A 13,697-nucleotide genomic window follows, 5' to 3' on the forward strand; every position below is an offset into this window, starting at 1 on the left:
AGCACCAGCCCTGAAGTCAGGAGTTCAAATCTGATCTCAGACACTTAACACTTCCTGGGCAAGTCACTTAATCCCAATTGCCTTAGCAAGGAAGGAAGAAAGAAAGAAAGAAAGAGAGAGAGAGAGAGAGAGAGAGAGAGAGAGAGAGAGAGAGAGAGAGAGAGAGAAAGAAAGAAAGAAAGAAAGAAAGAAAGAAAGAAAGAAAGAAAGAAAGAAAGAAAGAAAGAAAGAAAGAAAGAAAGAAAGGAAGAAAAGAAAAAAGAAACATCCCTCTTTGGGACAGCTAGATGGGGCAGTGGATATCTTGGGAGACAGGAAGAACTGAGTTCAAATCCAGCTTCAGACACAACACTTCCTAGCTGTTGTGTCACTTAACCCTAATTGCCTTTGCAAAAAGGCACAAAGAATTGGACACAACTGAGAATGACTAAATGACAATATTTGGATTGACATTGTACTAATCACTAGGGATACAAAGAAAGGCAAAAGACAATCTTCACTGTCAAAATGTACAAAATTTACAAAATGTAAATATTTATATACAAAAAAGATATGTGTGTGCATATAATTCTTCATACACACATATATGATTAGAAATAATCTCAGAGGGAAAAACACAAAGAATAAGGAGAAAAGATTTGTTGCAGAAGATAGAATGTTAATTGAAATATGAAGGGAGCCATGAGGTAGTGATGAGGAGAGAATTTTTTTTTTTTTATTTTTAGGAGAGAATTTTTCAGTCATAGAGAATATCCAATTGGCATGTCTATAGTCTGTAGATGGAGTATATCTTATGGGAGTAATAGCAAGGAGGCCAGAAATGCTGATTGCAAAGTACATGGTGGAATATGAGGTACAAGATCAAAAAAGTAAGAGGTGGTAATGATGCAGCCATTCTGGAGAGCAATTTGGAACTTTGCCCAAAGGGTTATGAAACTGTACTGTATTCTGGCCAAACACTGCCACTATGGGTCTGAAATGCAAGAAAGTCATAAAAGAGGGAAAATGCTCATCAATTGGGGAATGGCTGAACAAGTTATAATATATGAAGGTAATGAAATATCATTGTTCTATAAAAATGATGAGCAAGCTGATTTTAAAAAGGCCTGGAAAGAGTTACACGAACTGATGTGAAATGAAACAGAACCAGAAACACATTGTACACAATAACAGCAAGAATGTGTGATGATCAACTATGAAAGACTTGCTTCTTCTCAGTGGCTCAGTGATTCAAGGCAATCTCAAGAGACTTTGGATAAAAAATGCCATCTAAATCCAGAAAAAGAACTATGGAGATTGAATGTAAATCAACACATGCTATGTTTACTTCTTTTTTTCTGTTTTTTTTTTTATTATTATTATTCTCTCCCATGGGTTTTCCCTTTTGTTTTGATTTTTCTCTCCCAACATGATTCAGAAAGCATTGTGTATTAAAAATCAATCTAAAAAAAAGTAAGAAGCAGAGAGTTGATTATTAAAGATTTTGAACACTAAACAAAGATTTTCTATTTGGTCCTAGAGGTAATACTCAACAGCTAGGACAAAAATGTTTTAAGAGGAATCTCTTCTTCACAGTTCCATTCAGTGCCTTTATAATTTGCTAAACAGAGTCCATGGGATAATTTGAAGGGAACATAGTTTGTGACTGAAGGATAAATAGTTTGAGCTAAAATAACTTTTAAGACCATAACTTGGATAATAATTTAAGCTGAAGTACTACAAAAGGCGGAAGGAGAAAGGGCACTCAAAATGCATACATAAGAAATTCTGTAACTAGCTGACTGGGTGCTGCTGGCTGCAGAACTTAAAATCACAAAAGAGCTAAAGAAGTCCTGGGATCATCAAATGCATTGTTCCCCCTGAGATAGCATGGCAGTCAGTGACCAGTAGATGGTAGCAGAGAGCAGCAGCAGCAGCATTAGAATTATGCTGGGAAGAATGGACACTAGAGTGGATGCATCCAGCACAGAAGAGCACAGCAATAATAATAGAATGGCAGAAGTCCCCAATTTAGCAGAAGCGGCAGCTCTATGACATCCCTAAATGACAATGGCAGCTCTGTAGCATCAGAAGGGATTAGCTGCTGCTGCTGCTACTCTGTATTATGGTCTACTAATATTCCAGCCTCAGAGGGAAGGATACTAAGTATCCAGAAGCCCTAGAGAAAGAAGAGATTGACAAAAATCCTTAATTATAGGATGGGGAGACTGGTGGAAACCATTTGCACTAGGTTTCAAAAAAAAAAGAAAAAAAATGAACTACTGCTACAAAAAGATATTTTATTTGCAAAAGCAAAAGTAATAACTTTTAAATCTATAAACCCAACCTTAATTTCTCTCTCAAACTGTAACCAATTGTCACATTGACGTCTTCACCTGGATGATCCAAAGGCATCTCAAATTCAACTTGCAAAACTTGGGGGTAGAAAGAAAAGCAAAAGATAGTCCCTGTCCTCGAGTAGCTGATAGTCTAAGGGGAAAGACAACACTTTAAATAAAATCTGAAAATAGAGGCAGCAAAGGATACCCAGCATGGGGACATAATGAAGTCCATGAGTACAACTAAATGAGAAATTATGAGATTGCACTCTCCTTAAAGGGAGACTTTGGGAAGAATTCTCCCCTGTCCATCCTCCATCCTCTCCAACTATAGGGAAGAAGAGACCCCAGGAACAGGGAGTACTGAGGAGATTGTTTCATGGTTGATGTGATTTTGCAGGATGATGAGTCCAGAGGGCATAAGTAAGCCCAGGAGTGCAGCCAGGTTAAAAATTTTAAAAAGGAGACTCTTCTTACCCAAGAATGTATATAAGGTTGTTTCCCTGTGATCTTATTCTTGGTCTTAGTCCTGATTAAATATTTTTCTATTCTGATTTTACCTTTTTTAAAGATCCTGTTAACATGGTGGGCAATTGTATATCTAGAATGACTTTAGGAGTTCCAATTTTCAAAGTATATCAAAACCAAAAAAAATCATAAGAATGAATGGATGAAATATTTGTTAACAATTTACTAAGTGCAAAGCGTTGCATTTAGTGCTATGGATGGAAATTGAAATGGAAGACAGTTCCTGTTTTTGCAGAGCTCCTAATGTAACAGGATGAATATGAGATGAATTATTCCCATAATTTAAATCTTAATAATCCAAATAAATCCAGAGTTTAGCAGCACATAGATTACATGAATAAAGAGGACTTATTCCCCTTATTCTTCCAAATTGGTGGAGAAATGCCCCTAGCTTTTCAAAGGTCATGGCAGCGGTAAAAAGGCAGTTTGGCATGAAAGTTAGAATTGATTTCATGTTCAAGTACACCTGGCTTTGAATGTCAGTCAAATGTCATAGTCAAGTACACCTCTGACACATACTGATTGAATGACCTTGGCTGACTCACTTAACTTCACAATACCCCCAAGCAACTTTTGAAGAGTAAGTAGTGGGGCATATTTTGGTGCTATGCTGGTAGGGGAAATTCCTCCTTGGAAGCACTCAGTTGATGAACTCAAGGCCCAGTTCTTCAGAAATAATCCTATTAGCATGACACATAAGCTGTCCCAGTTCTTATCAAACCAGAGAAGTTTCAAGTATCCTCAATAGAAATAAAAAAGTTTAAAAGAGGAATGAGTTTCAGGGATAATATGATGAGTTTCATCTTTGTTGTACTGAGTTTGATATGAAAGGACATCCTGCTGGAGATGTCTAGGAGAAAGTTAACAATATAGGGCTGGAAGTCAGGAGAGAATTTAGAACTGTATATATAGACCTGGCAATCATCTTTATAGAAATGATGAATGAATCCATACAAACCAATGAGATCAAGGGAAAATGTAGTGCCAAGAAGAAAAAAAGGCCTGGGGCAAAATGTTGAGAAGTTCCCACATTTAGTGAGAAGAAGATGATGAAGTTGAGGAAATTAAGAAGACCTATCAGATAGATAAAAGTATAACCCATTGTAAATGATGTTGTAGAAGCTGGGAGAGAAAAGAAACATTCTCAGGAAGAAAGTAATTGATGTGTCAAAAGCTACACAATGGTTCCAAGCTCTTTTCAATATGCTTGAATTCTATCATTGGCTTAAATAATGATAGAAATTGTTTATCATGAGATAAAACTGTGTGTTTTTTTTTTTTTATTGAGACTGTAATTAGAATAAAAATCTATCATTTTCACTATATCTATCCTTAACTATAAGTTAAAGAAGAAGTTGTCTAGATTACCTGTAAAATAGTTTTGTCTTTTAAAACCTAAATTTCTTCAGGAGCATAAAGGAATAGAGAACATTATATTGTCCATTTTAACTTTTCATAACCATAAACAAAGGTTAAAACATTTCCCAATATGTAGTGATGCAGTGCTTTCCCGAAACAAGAAGAGGGGGAGGAAGCAAGAGCTTCCAGAATTCATCATCACAGAAAAATAACAATTTCTATATTTTTCTTCAAATAGTCAATCCCGGGATGCAGCTTCTCTCCTAGATGAAAAAAAAAGTTTTCTTTATTCTTCCCCCTCCTACATCATTTTCTACTGTACACACGCCAATAGTTTCATCATTGCTTTTAAAGCAAATAGTCAAGAAGCATTTATTAAACCCTTATTATGTGTCAAACACTATGCAGACACTCATTTTTTAATTGTTAATTGTCATGTGACATCTTCCTCTCAATATATTTTGCAGTTTTATTAATATAAATGTAGACTTCCTTTGAATATTGCTTTTATCCAACATGTCCCAATCAATTTCACATTACTTGACAAAATTTATCATCATTATAATATTGTCATCTAGTAGTTCTGATTCTAATTAAAGAAGCAACCCAGTGTGGTAAGTAGAAGACCAGTCCTGATATGAGAAATGCCTGGGCTGGCGTACTGCCTTTGACACAACCTAAGCTATTGAACCGTGGGTAAAGTATTTAAATTTTTTGTTTTCCCTCTCTGTTAATTCTCTAAGATCACAAGTTACAGAGGAATTTCTGATTTTTAGGATGGAGAGAGTTTCCACATGAAGAGTTCTTTATACTAGTGGAAATCACAGCTCCACAACAATAAAAATCCCTTCCTCTGCTGTCACTAATGAGCTAAATTCTAATTCTGCTTAGTATTTGAAAACTGGTCCTGAATTTTGTCAGCTAAAACCCGAAATGCACTATATGAAACTAAATAAAACTATCAATTTTTAATCTTTTAAAATTTCTTTTTTCAAAATTAGTAACTGAATGCTACTTACAACTTATATTTTTGGCTTGTGTTACTCATAGCGATACATTAACTCATTTCTTTGTTTGCTGTGACTTTGGATCCATGCATAAATAAATTCCTTAAAATCATTAGTGTAAATGATAATCTTTTCTCACTTCATTTTCCTGATGTTGACAGATATCTACTCCTCCATGGAAACACTACTTCAGTAAAGTATGATAATATGGAAATCTGGGAATCCAGAAGTCTGGGGAAATTCTTTTGACAATTCACTGAGTAATATTTCTGGGTAAAACTTATAATATTTATTTTAGATAAAGGATGATGTCTCATCTCCTATTCATCAAGCTGACAAAGAGGACAAACAAAGAAAATGGAAATTGTTGAAGGAAAAAATTGTTGAAGGAAATATGGAAAAAGAGGCATATTGGTGTACTGTTGGCAGAGTTCTGAATTACTGGTTCAATCATTCTTGAAAACAATTCATAATTCTACCCCAAAAAGCACTAAACTGTGCATATTCTTTCACCCAATAATACTGGGCCTAGGCCTCAAAGAGATCAAAGAAACAGGGAAAAATCCAAATTATTCAAAAATATTCAAGAAGGAACATTTTGTTTTTTCAAAGAACTGAAAATATAGAAAGTTCCCATCAATTAGGGAATGATCAAATAAAGAAGGGTGTATAAATGTGATGGAATATTACTGCTCTATTAAAAAAAAAAAAAAAAGACATACAGAGAAACTAAAAAAGACTTGTATGAAATGAAAAGAAAGGAGACTAAATGAACAACAATTTATATAGAGTCTACAACATTGTAAAGAAAAATAACTCTGGACAACTTACTCCAGACAGATCTAGAAAATGCACTAGACTGGATCGTGGTGGGGGAATCCAGAAGAAATCACTGTGAGTCCTTTGACTCTCTTAACATAAGGGAATTCTGGTCAAGATCTGACTTTGAAGATGCACTCTCTGTATATAGAATACTCCAACATACAAAGAAATGCTGTGTACTGACTTAAGAGGAGATCCTAGACCTTTATAGGGGCACCATGACAAGGGCAGGTGCCAAGTGGCAGCTTTGTTGTCCCCTACCCAGTCCCTGGTTATAGATCCAGGGTGGAGCAAAAAGAGATTTGCATAAAAGTTTCTGGTTAAGGAAGTCCTGAGTAGTATATGGAAAAAGAAGGAGCTTCAGAAGCTAGCAGCAACACAGTGTTGTGTGGCTCAAATTGCAGGCTCCTAGCAGGTTCTGATTTCTGATGTGTAGCTCCAATCTGCAAAGAAATAACCAGGGACAGAGTTCCAGATCAAGGGGAACCTACAATTCCTGCCACTCTGAGCCAAAAGAGCTTTCCACTGGTTGATAAAATCCAGCAGCAGTCTTCTCTTGCACAGACCTAAATCCAGGTCAGGAACTTGGAGAACTCAGTCCAAGGTGACAGAAATCAGATGTTGCCCAAAGCTTGCAGGTCCTCAGCCTGCAATCTCAGATTCCTTAAATTCTGAGATCCTGGAATATTATAATGCTTGATATCCCCTCAAAAAATTAGTATTAGGATCAGCTTAGATCTTCTGAAAGTGCCACAGAGACCAATTCTAATATCAAGTCTAAAATTAGGAATTAAGTTGGAAAAATGGGCAAGTAAAAGGAATTCTAGCATAATGAGCTATTACAGTGGCAGGGACACTTAAGTCACAAACCAGGGAATGACTCCAAAACATCTACAAGCATTACCTTGAAGAAAAGAAGCTTGGGCACAAACTCAATTAGAATTTCTGGAACAGATGAAGCAAAAGTCCTTTTTAAAAAAAGTTTAAAATGGTTTTATATGTTGAATGAGAGTGCTTACAGGAAAAAAAATTATAAAAGAAATGAGAGATATGGAAAAAGGAATTTGGAAAAGAATGAACAGCTAGACACAAGAGGTACAAAACCTTTTCCAAACAACAAACTCCTTGAAAATTAGAATGGACCACATAGAAGCCAATTACTCTGACATTTAATAAGAAATATTAAAAACAAAGTCAAAAGGCTGAAAAAAAGGAAGATATATAAGGGATCTCATAGTAAAAATAGCAGAGCTAGAAAACAGATAGAGGAGAAAAAAGTATACGAATCATTGGAGTATCTGATCACAATCAGTAAGAAGAAAAAGAGAATATGTTTCAAGAAATCTTGAAAGAAAACTGCTCATGTTACTTTGAATCAAAGATTAAAGTGTAAATAGAAAGAATTCACCAGCCATCTCCTAAAAGAAACCTCAAAATGAAAACTCCCAGGAACATGAAAGCCAAGATCAGAACTTCCAGGTCAGAAGGGGTGGAGGAAGGTGGAGGGGAAGTATTGCAAACAAACAAAAAGAAAGAATTGAAATACCAGAGAGCCACAGAGAAGAACACACCTGATTTAGTAGTCGCTACTATAAAGGAACAGAGAACCTGGAATATGATATTCCAAAAAGCAAAGGATATGGTTTTCAATCAAGAGTAACTAAGCAAATGCTTCAGTGGAGGAAATGGATTTTTAATGAAGTAGAGTCCATCCAAGCATTCTTGATGAAAAGACCAGAGCTGTGGGAAAACTTTGAAGTACAAATATAGGAATGAAGAGAAATGTAAAAATGTAAACATAAATGAACAATGATGAAGGACTAAACTATTTCACATATTTACAATCAAATATTAGGAAATGATAAATGTGTTTCTTCTGATCCATATCATCCTCAGGGTTCATAGAAAAAGTCCAATTGAATAAAGACTAGGAATGGTTCTATTATGTTTTACTAATCTTAAGAATGGACAAAGAAAGAAGAAGAATTCACTAAAAGAAAAGGGAAAGAAAAGAGGGAATGTTATTTTATAATGAAGGTACATAAGTTGACATTTATATATAAACAAGAAGAAGAGAGTGGGAAGAAGCAGCTGATATTTTGGACCTCACTCTCATCTGAACTGGTCTAAAGAAAGAAAATATATATACATAGAGGGCTGGATACCTAATTGCATTTCACTTAATAATAGGTGGGAAAGGCAGAAGGGGAATTAGGGAGAAGGTAAATTAAGGAAGGTCAGATAGATAAATGAATGAATTTGAAAGATGTACAAAAATATAGCTCTTTCTGAAGTGGCAAAGAATAGGAATCTGAGGAGATGCATGTCAACTGGGAAATGGATGAATAAGTTATGATATATAAATGTGATTGACTACTATTGTGCGGAACTCTTATACACATAATAACCACTTAGGATTTCAGAAGACTCATGATGAAATATGCTATCTACTTCCTGACAGAAAAGTGATGAATTGAGAATACATATTAAAGTGTGTTTTATTTAAGACATGGCCAATGAGAAATTTTGTTTTGCTTAACTATACATTTTTGTAACAAGGATTTGTTTTTTCTTCTTTTCTCAGTGAGAAGGGAGGAAAGAGAAAGGGAGAAAAAGCTGATCTTTGAAAATAAAATAAAATTCAATTTATAAAAATTGAGAAAGAAAAAAAGAAAGAAAAATGACTTCAAAATACTTGAGATTTTAATTACTGCAATGAACAATCACAACTTCAAAGGATTGATGATGAAGCATGTTATCAACCTCCTGACAGAGAGACAAGATAAACTAGAAGTGACAAATGATATATATTTTTTTCAGAATGATATATATAGATTTATTTTCCTGAACTGAATATTTGTTACAAAGGAAGTTTAGTAATTGTTGTTGTTTTAATTGTGATGGAGAATAGGGGAAGGGGAGAGCTAGAGATCAAAATACCAAAAGAAGGAAATAAAGAAAAGAGTGTATTTGAAGCATTTTAAAGAAGCACACAAGAGAACAGAAGGAAGGTTGGAGGGGAAAAACAGGCAAATAGAACACTTTTGAAATTGGATTTATTAAATATTTTTAAGTTTATGCTCTACATAATAGAGATTCATAGTTTTCTATGCAATTCTTTTTTCTGTTCTTTGTATAACATATGTATACATATACGTACATATATACATATATACCTCCTACTTAATATATTTATATATGTGTGTATATAATAGTACTATTTCTTCCCTCACTGTTAAGTAAAACATTTCTATACTCAAATCTGTGTGTGTCTGTTCTTCCTTCTTTTGACCAGTTCAGTTGAAAATTAAAAAAAAAAAAAAAGTTTAGGAAAATCACTTTTGTAGGTGTTTGGAGGATGGATTGGAGTGGGGGAAAGACTTGAAGTAGAGAGATTGATTAGAGTATATTACAACAATCCAAGAGAAAAAGAATGAGGGCCTGAACCAAAGTAATGGCTATGTGAATGAAGAAAAGGTTTTGCAGCTAATGTATATTACAAATAAAACAATTTTAAAATTTGGCAATTAATTCGATATGTAGAGAGAAAATGAGGATTTGAATGAAGCTAAAGATGCAAATCTGGGAAACTGAGAGGATGATAGTACCCTTGAGAGAAATAGAGATGTTTAGAAGAGAAGTTGGTTTGGGAAGAAAGATTAATTCTGTTTGAGATATTCTGAGTTTGAGATGTTTCTAGGATATCCAGTTCAAAACTTCTAGTAGGAAAAAATTTTTTAAAAACAATCTCTAGTAAATAAACAGTTGGTGATATGGGATTGGAACTCAGAAGAAAGAATGAGGCTGAACACATGGGAGTCATTTGTATAAAGAACCCGCAGGAACTGATGAAATCACCAAATGAGGTTATATAAAGGGAAACTAGAAAAAGGCATAGGGCAGAACCTTGGGGGATATTCATAATTAGTGGAAATGAAATGGATAAAGATCCAGCAAAGGAAATAAAAGGAACCACATGAGAGAGAGAAAAACAGACAGAGATGGAGACAAAGAGAAACAGACAGGGTCATAAGTATCCAGAAAGAAGAGAATCTCCAGGAGGAGTAGGTGGTAGACATTGCCAAACGTTGCAAAGAGGCCAAAAAAGATTAGATTGAGAAAAGTCACTAAATTTAGCGATTAAGAGATCAGTGTTGTCTTTGGAGAGTATTATTTCAGTTAAAGCGTGAAGTCAGAAGCCAGACTGAAGAGGATTTAGAAGGGAATCAGAAAAGGAAATGGAAACTTTGAGTATGGATGACTTTTTCATGGAGTTTAGTGATTAGAAATATAGGATAATAGCTGGCAAGGATGATAGAATCTAGTGAGAATTTTGTTTTTAAAGAAAAGGGAGAAAGACATTTTTGTAGACTATAAGGAAAGAACTAGTTTATAACGAAAGATGAAGGATTAAAGAGTTGGGATGACAATGATTTCAATCTGCTGGAGAAAAGGGATAGGAAAGGATTAAAGGTAATGGAGAAGGGCTAATTTTAAGAAGGAGAAAGAGCACTTCATCCTCAGAGATTAAAGAAGATAGTTTATAACATCAAAGGGATGTAAAATGATGGTAAATAGGAGCTCTTGGAAAATAGCCTTGATTTTTAACTTGAAGTATGAATTAAGGACATTGGCTGATAGGATGATAAAAAGAGATGTTAAGTGAAAACTGGAAAGAAATGAAGATTTGGAGTAGCCACTATAGTGAGTGCCAAAGAAAATCATGTTGAGAGAGGAAAGAGGATTGCCGTGCTGCAATGAAAGGCTATTTAATATTAGTTAAATAAATGTTTGTTTACTGACTGACTGACTTGGGCCATGGTCACCAAGACACTGGTGCTCTGTAAAGCTTCCTCCCCATTCTGTTCCTCACATTCCCAGCCCAGCATCCCCAAAGCCATCAATGGACAAATATTTCTATTAACTTTGAAAGGATCCAATTAATTATTCAACCTAATATAATTATATTTCATTAATAAGATGTTTTCTGAGAATGACATTTGAATTTTAGGAACCTTGTATATAAACAATAAAAGAAATAGCAGGCATTGCATGGTCTAAAAGAATAGCACCAGAATAAGTAGTCAAAAGATAAAAACAAGCAATTCTCAAAAGAAGAATTGCAAGTTACTAACAATTATAAGAAAAATTGCCCTAAATCACTAATGATCAAATAAAGTAAATCATAACTCTTAAGATTTTATCTCACATATTGCAAATTGACAAAGATATAGGATGGTCATAGGAATTGGACAGGAATTGTGGGTGGAGCTATGAATTGATCCAACCATTCTGGAAAGCAATTTGGAATTATGCTAAAAGTGTAACTAAAATGGCTACAACCTTTGATCCAGAAAGCCATCCCCTATTAGAACTATACTCCCAAGGGCATTAAGTTGGGTACTATATATGACACAATTTTTATTGCATCATATTCTATAACAATTAAGAAACCAAGTAGATACGATACCATTGGAAGAAGGTTAAACAGATTGTGGCACACAAATATAATGAAATATTACTGTGCTGTAAGAAATCATGAATATGAAGACTAAAGAGAAGTATATGAAAACATATGAACTGATGCAAAGTGAAGTTAGCATTAACAAAAAAAAATAATATATACAACAACTTTCTTATTCAGTCATTTCAGTTGTGTCTGACTCTTTGTGACCACATTTTGGGGGTTTTTCTTGGCAAAGACACTGTACAGGTTTTCTACTGCAGCTCATTTTACAGATGAGGAAACTGAGGCAAACAGGATTAAGTGACTTGACTGAGGTCACCCAGGTAGTAAGTGTCTGACACCAGATTTGACTTCAGGAAGATGAGTCTTCCTGATTCCAAGTCTGGTACCACCTAGGTGTCCCTATAACAACAAGGCAAATGAAAATAACAAGAAAATGAACTGAATGTTATGTAATCCCGTTGATCAAGCTTGGTCTCAAAGAAGAGATAAGAAAATGTAACTTCCTCTCTTTTTTGCATGTACATCATTTTATGGACTATAGGACTTGGTTGTTTTTACTGAACTGTTTCTTCCTCTTTTTTTTACATAACAAAGGATGGTTTTCTGGGTAAAGGAGGGTCTAGGAATATACTTGGAAATGAAAATGACATTAAACAAAATATATCAATAATATTTAAAAACAGAATAGTGCCACAAACTCTAAAGCTCAGACTCATCTGAACCTGGGCATGGATGTTAAGGATAACAAACAAAACCCAAAAAGGTTTAGTTGTGTTTTCTTTTTAACTAGGGTTGAGGGAAAAAGGCAGGTCATGGAAAGGACAGGACCACTGCTCTAAAACAATGTATGAGGTTATCATAGATGGCAAAAAAAAAAAAGAAAAGAAACAGAATTCTTGAACTTCGTCTTGTTTCTGTTTTCTATAACCAGAAAACTATTTTGGACTAGGAAGCAAAAAGGAAAGAACAAAAATGATTAATAAAGAGATGAAATCCAAAGGTAAACAAAGAGATTGAAAAAGAGTAGCTAACTGTCCTTAATTGGTTTGAGTCATCAGCAGATGAATTTAGCCACTGAAAGAAATAACAGATTGCTGAAGAATCAGCAAAGGATCAAAAGGAGGCAAATATATTGCCACAGAACTAAAGAAGGACAAATGTCCCCATTAAAAAAGAAAGAAAGAAAGAAAGAAAGAAAGAAAGAAAGAAAGAAAGAAAGAAAGAAAGAAAGAAAGAAAGAAAGAAAGAAAAAAAGAAAAAAAGAAATGGAGTACAACCATGAACTTCACTTTGATTGCTGGTAAAATTCAGCTCTGGATTCAATGTGCAGTTTTTCAGAAGATAAGTATATTTCCATTATCCCAGCTCAGCTACTAACTTTTAACATCATCTGATCTCAGTTTACATCTAATTAATAGATCAAATAAGGAATGTATATTGTGACAGAAAAAGAAATATTAAAGATTAAAACAATGATTAAAGAAGCTTTTAAAACACACACACACACACACACATACACAAATACACTATGGAAGTAAGTGTTTCAACCCCAAGCAGATAGTGGGAAAATTAATACCTTCATGCTTTAGTATGAGAATGACAAGGAAATGGAAAAAATTCACTCATACCTTCTCTGTATTTCTGCTCAGCATGTTCACCAGTTTTTTTCCCAGGCAATCACAGCAGAATTTCTGTTTCTCTTTCAGCTTTTCTCAGCAACCAGGAGCTATATTGCTGCTGTTCCCCTTTCTGTATCAAGTACTATCATAAACATCCTCTCCACGTATGTATTCTGCTTTCTTCCCTTCCCTAACTATGTCTCTCTCCTGAAGCAGTCACCCTGAGGCTGAGACACACAGTCTCTGAGAAACAAAATTGTAGGAACTTTAATCAGATCCAACCTTGAGGCCTAGAGTGTTCCAGAACATACAGTTCTTCTCTCTATTGCAATATTACTAAAGATGAGCCTTTAGAAAAGGAAGTGATGGTCATTAAGAGGTAGCATGGTTTTATCAAAAATAGGGAGATTACCTAGTGAGAGGGGGAGGGGGAGCAGAGAGGGAGGCAGAAAGAAGAAGGGGGAGAGAGAGAGAGAGAGAGAGAGAGAGAGAGAGAGAGAGAGAAGAGAGAGAGAGAGAGACAGAGACAGAGACAGAGAAAAAGAGAGAGAAAGAGAGAGAAGAAAGAGGCAGA

At 34.8% G+C, this 13,697-nt stretch overlaps 1 protein-coding gene across 13 annotated transcripts in view; it reads right to left on the reverse strand.

Moving 5' to 3' along the window:
• ZDBF2 (zinc finger DBF-type containing 2) overlaps positions 1 to 13,445 on the reverse strand; it is a 111,504-nt gene extending 98,059 nt beyond the window's left edge. For 10 of the 13 annotated variants that reach the window (XM_031958227.1, XM_031958226.1, XM_031958230.1 and 7 more), the window contains exon 1: positions 13,133 to 13,445. The gene's annotated coding sequence lies outside the window, so the exon portion shown is untranslated. The remainder of the gene's footprint in view (positions 1 to 13,132) is intronic. The other 3 variants (XM_031958231.1, XM_031958232.1, XM_031958234.1) reach the window with 3 other exon arrangements.
• Between the last annotated feature and the right edge of the window lie 252 nt (positions 13,446 to 13,697).

Source organism: Sarcophilus harrisii, chromosome 3, assembly GCF_902635505.1.
Source record: "Sarcophilus harrisii chromosome 3, mSarHar1.11, whole genome shotgun sequence".
In the NCBI taxonomy this organism is placed as follows: domain Eukaryota; kingdom Metazoa; phylum Chordata; class Mammalia; order Dasyuromorphia; family Dasyuridae; genus Sarcophilus; species Sarcophilus harrisii.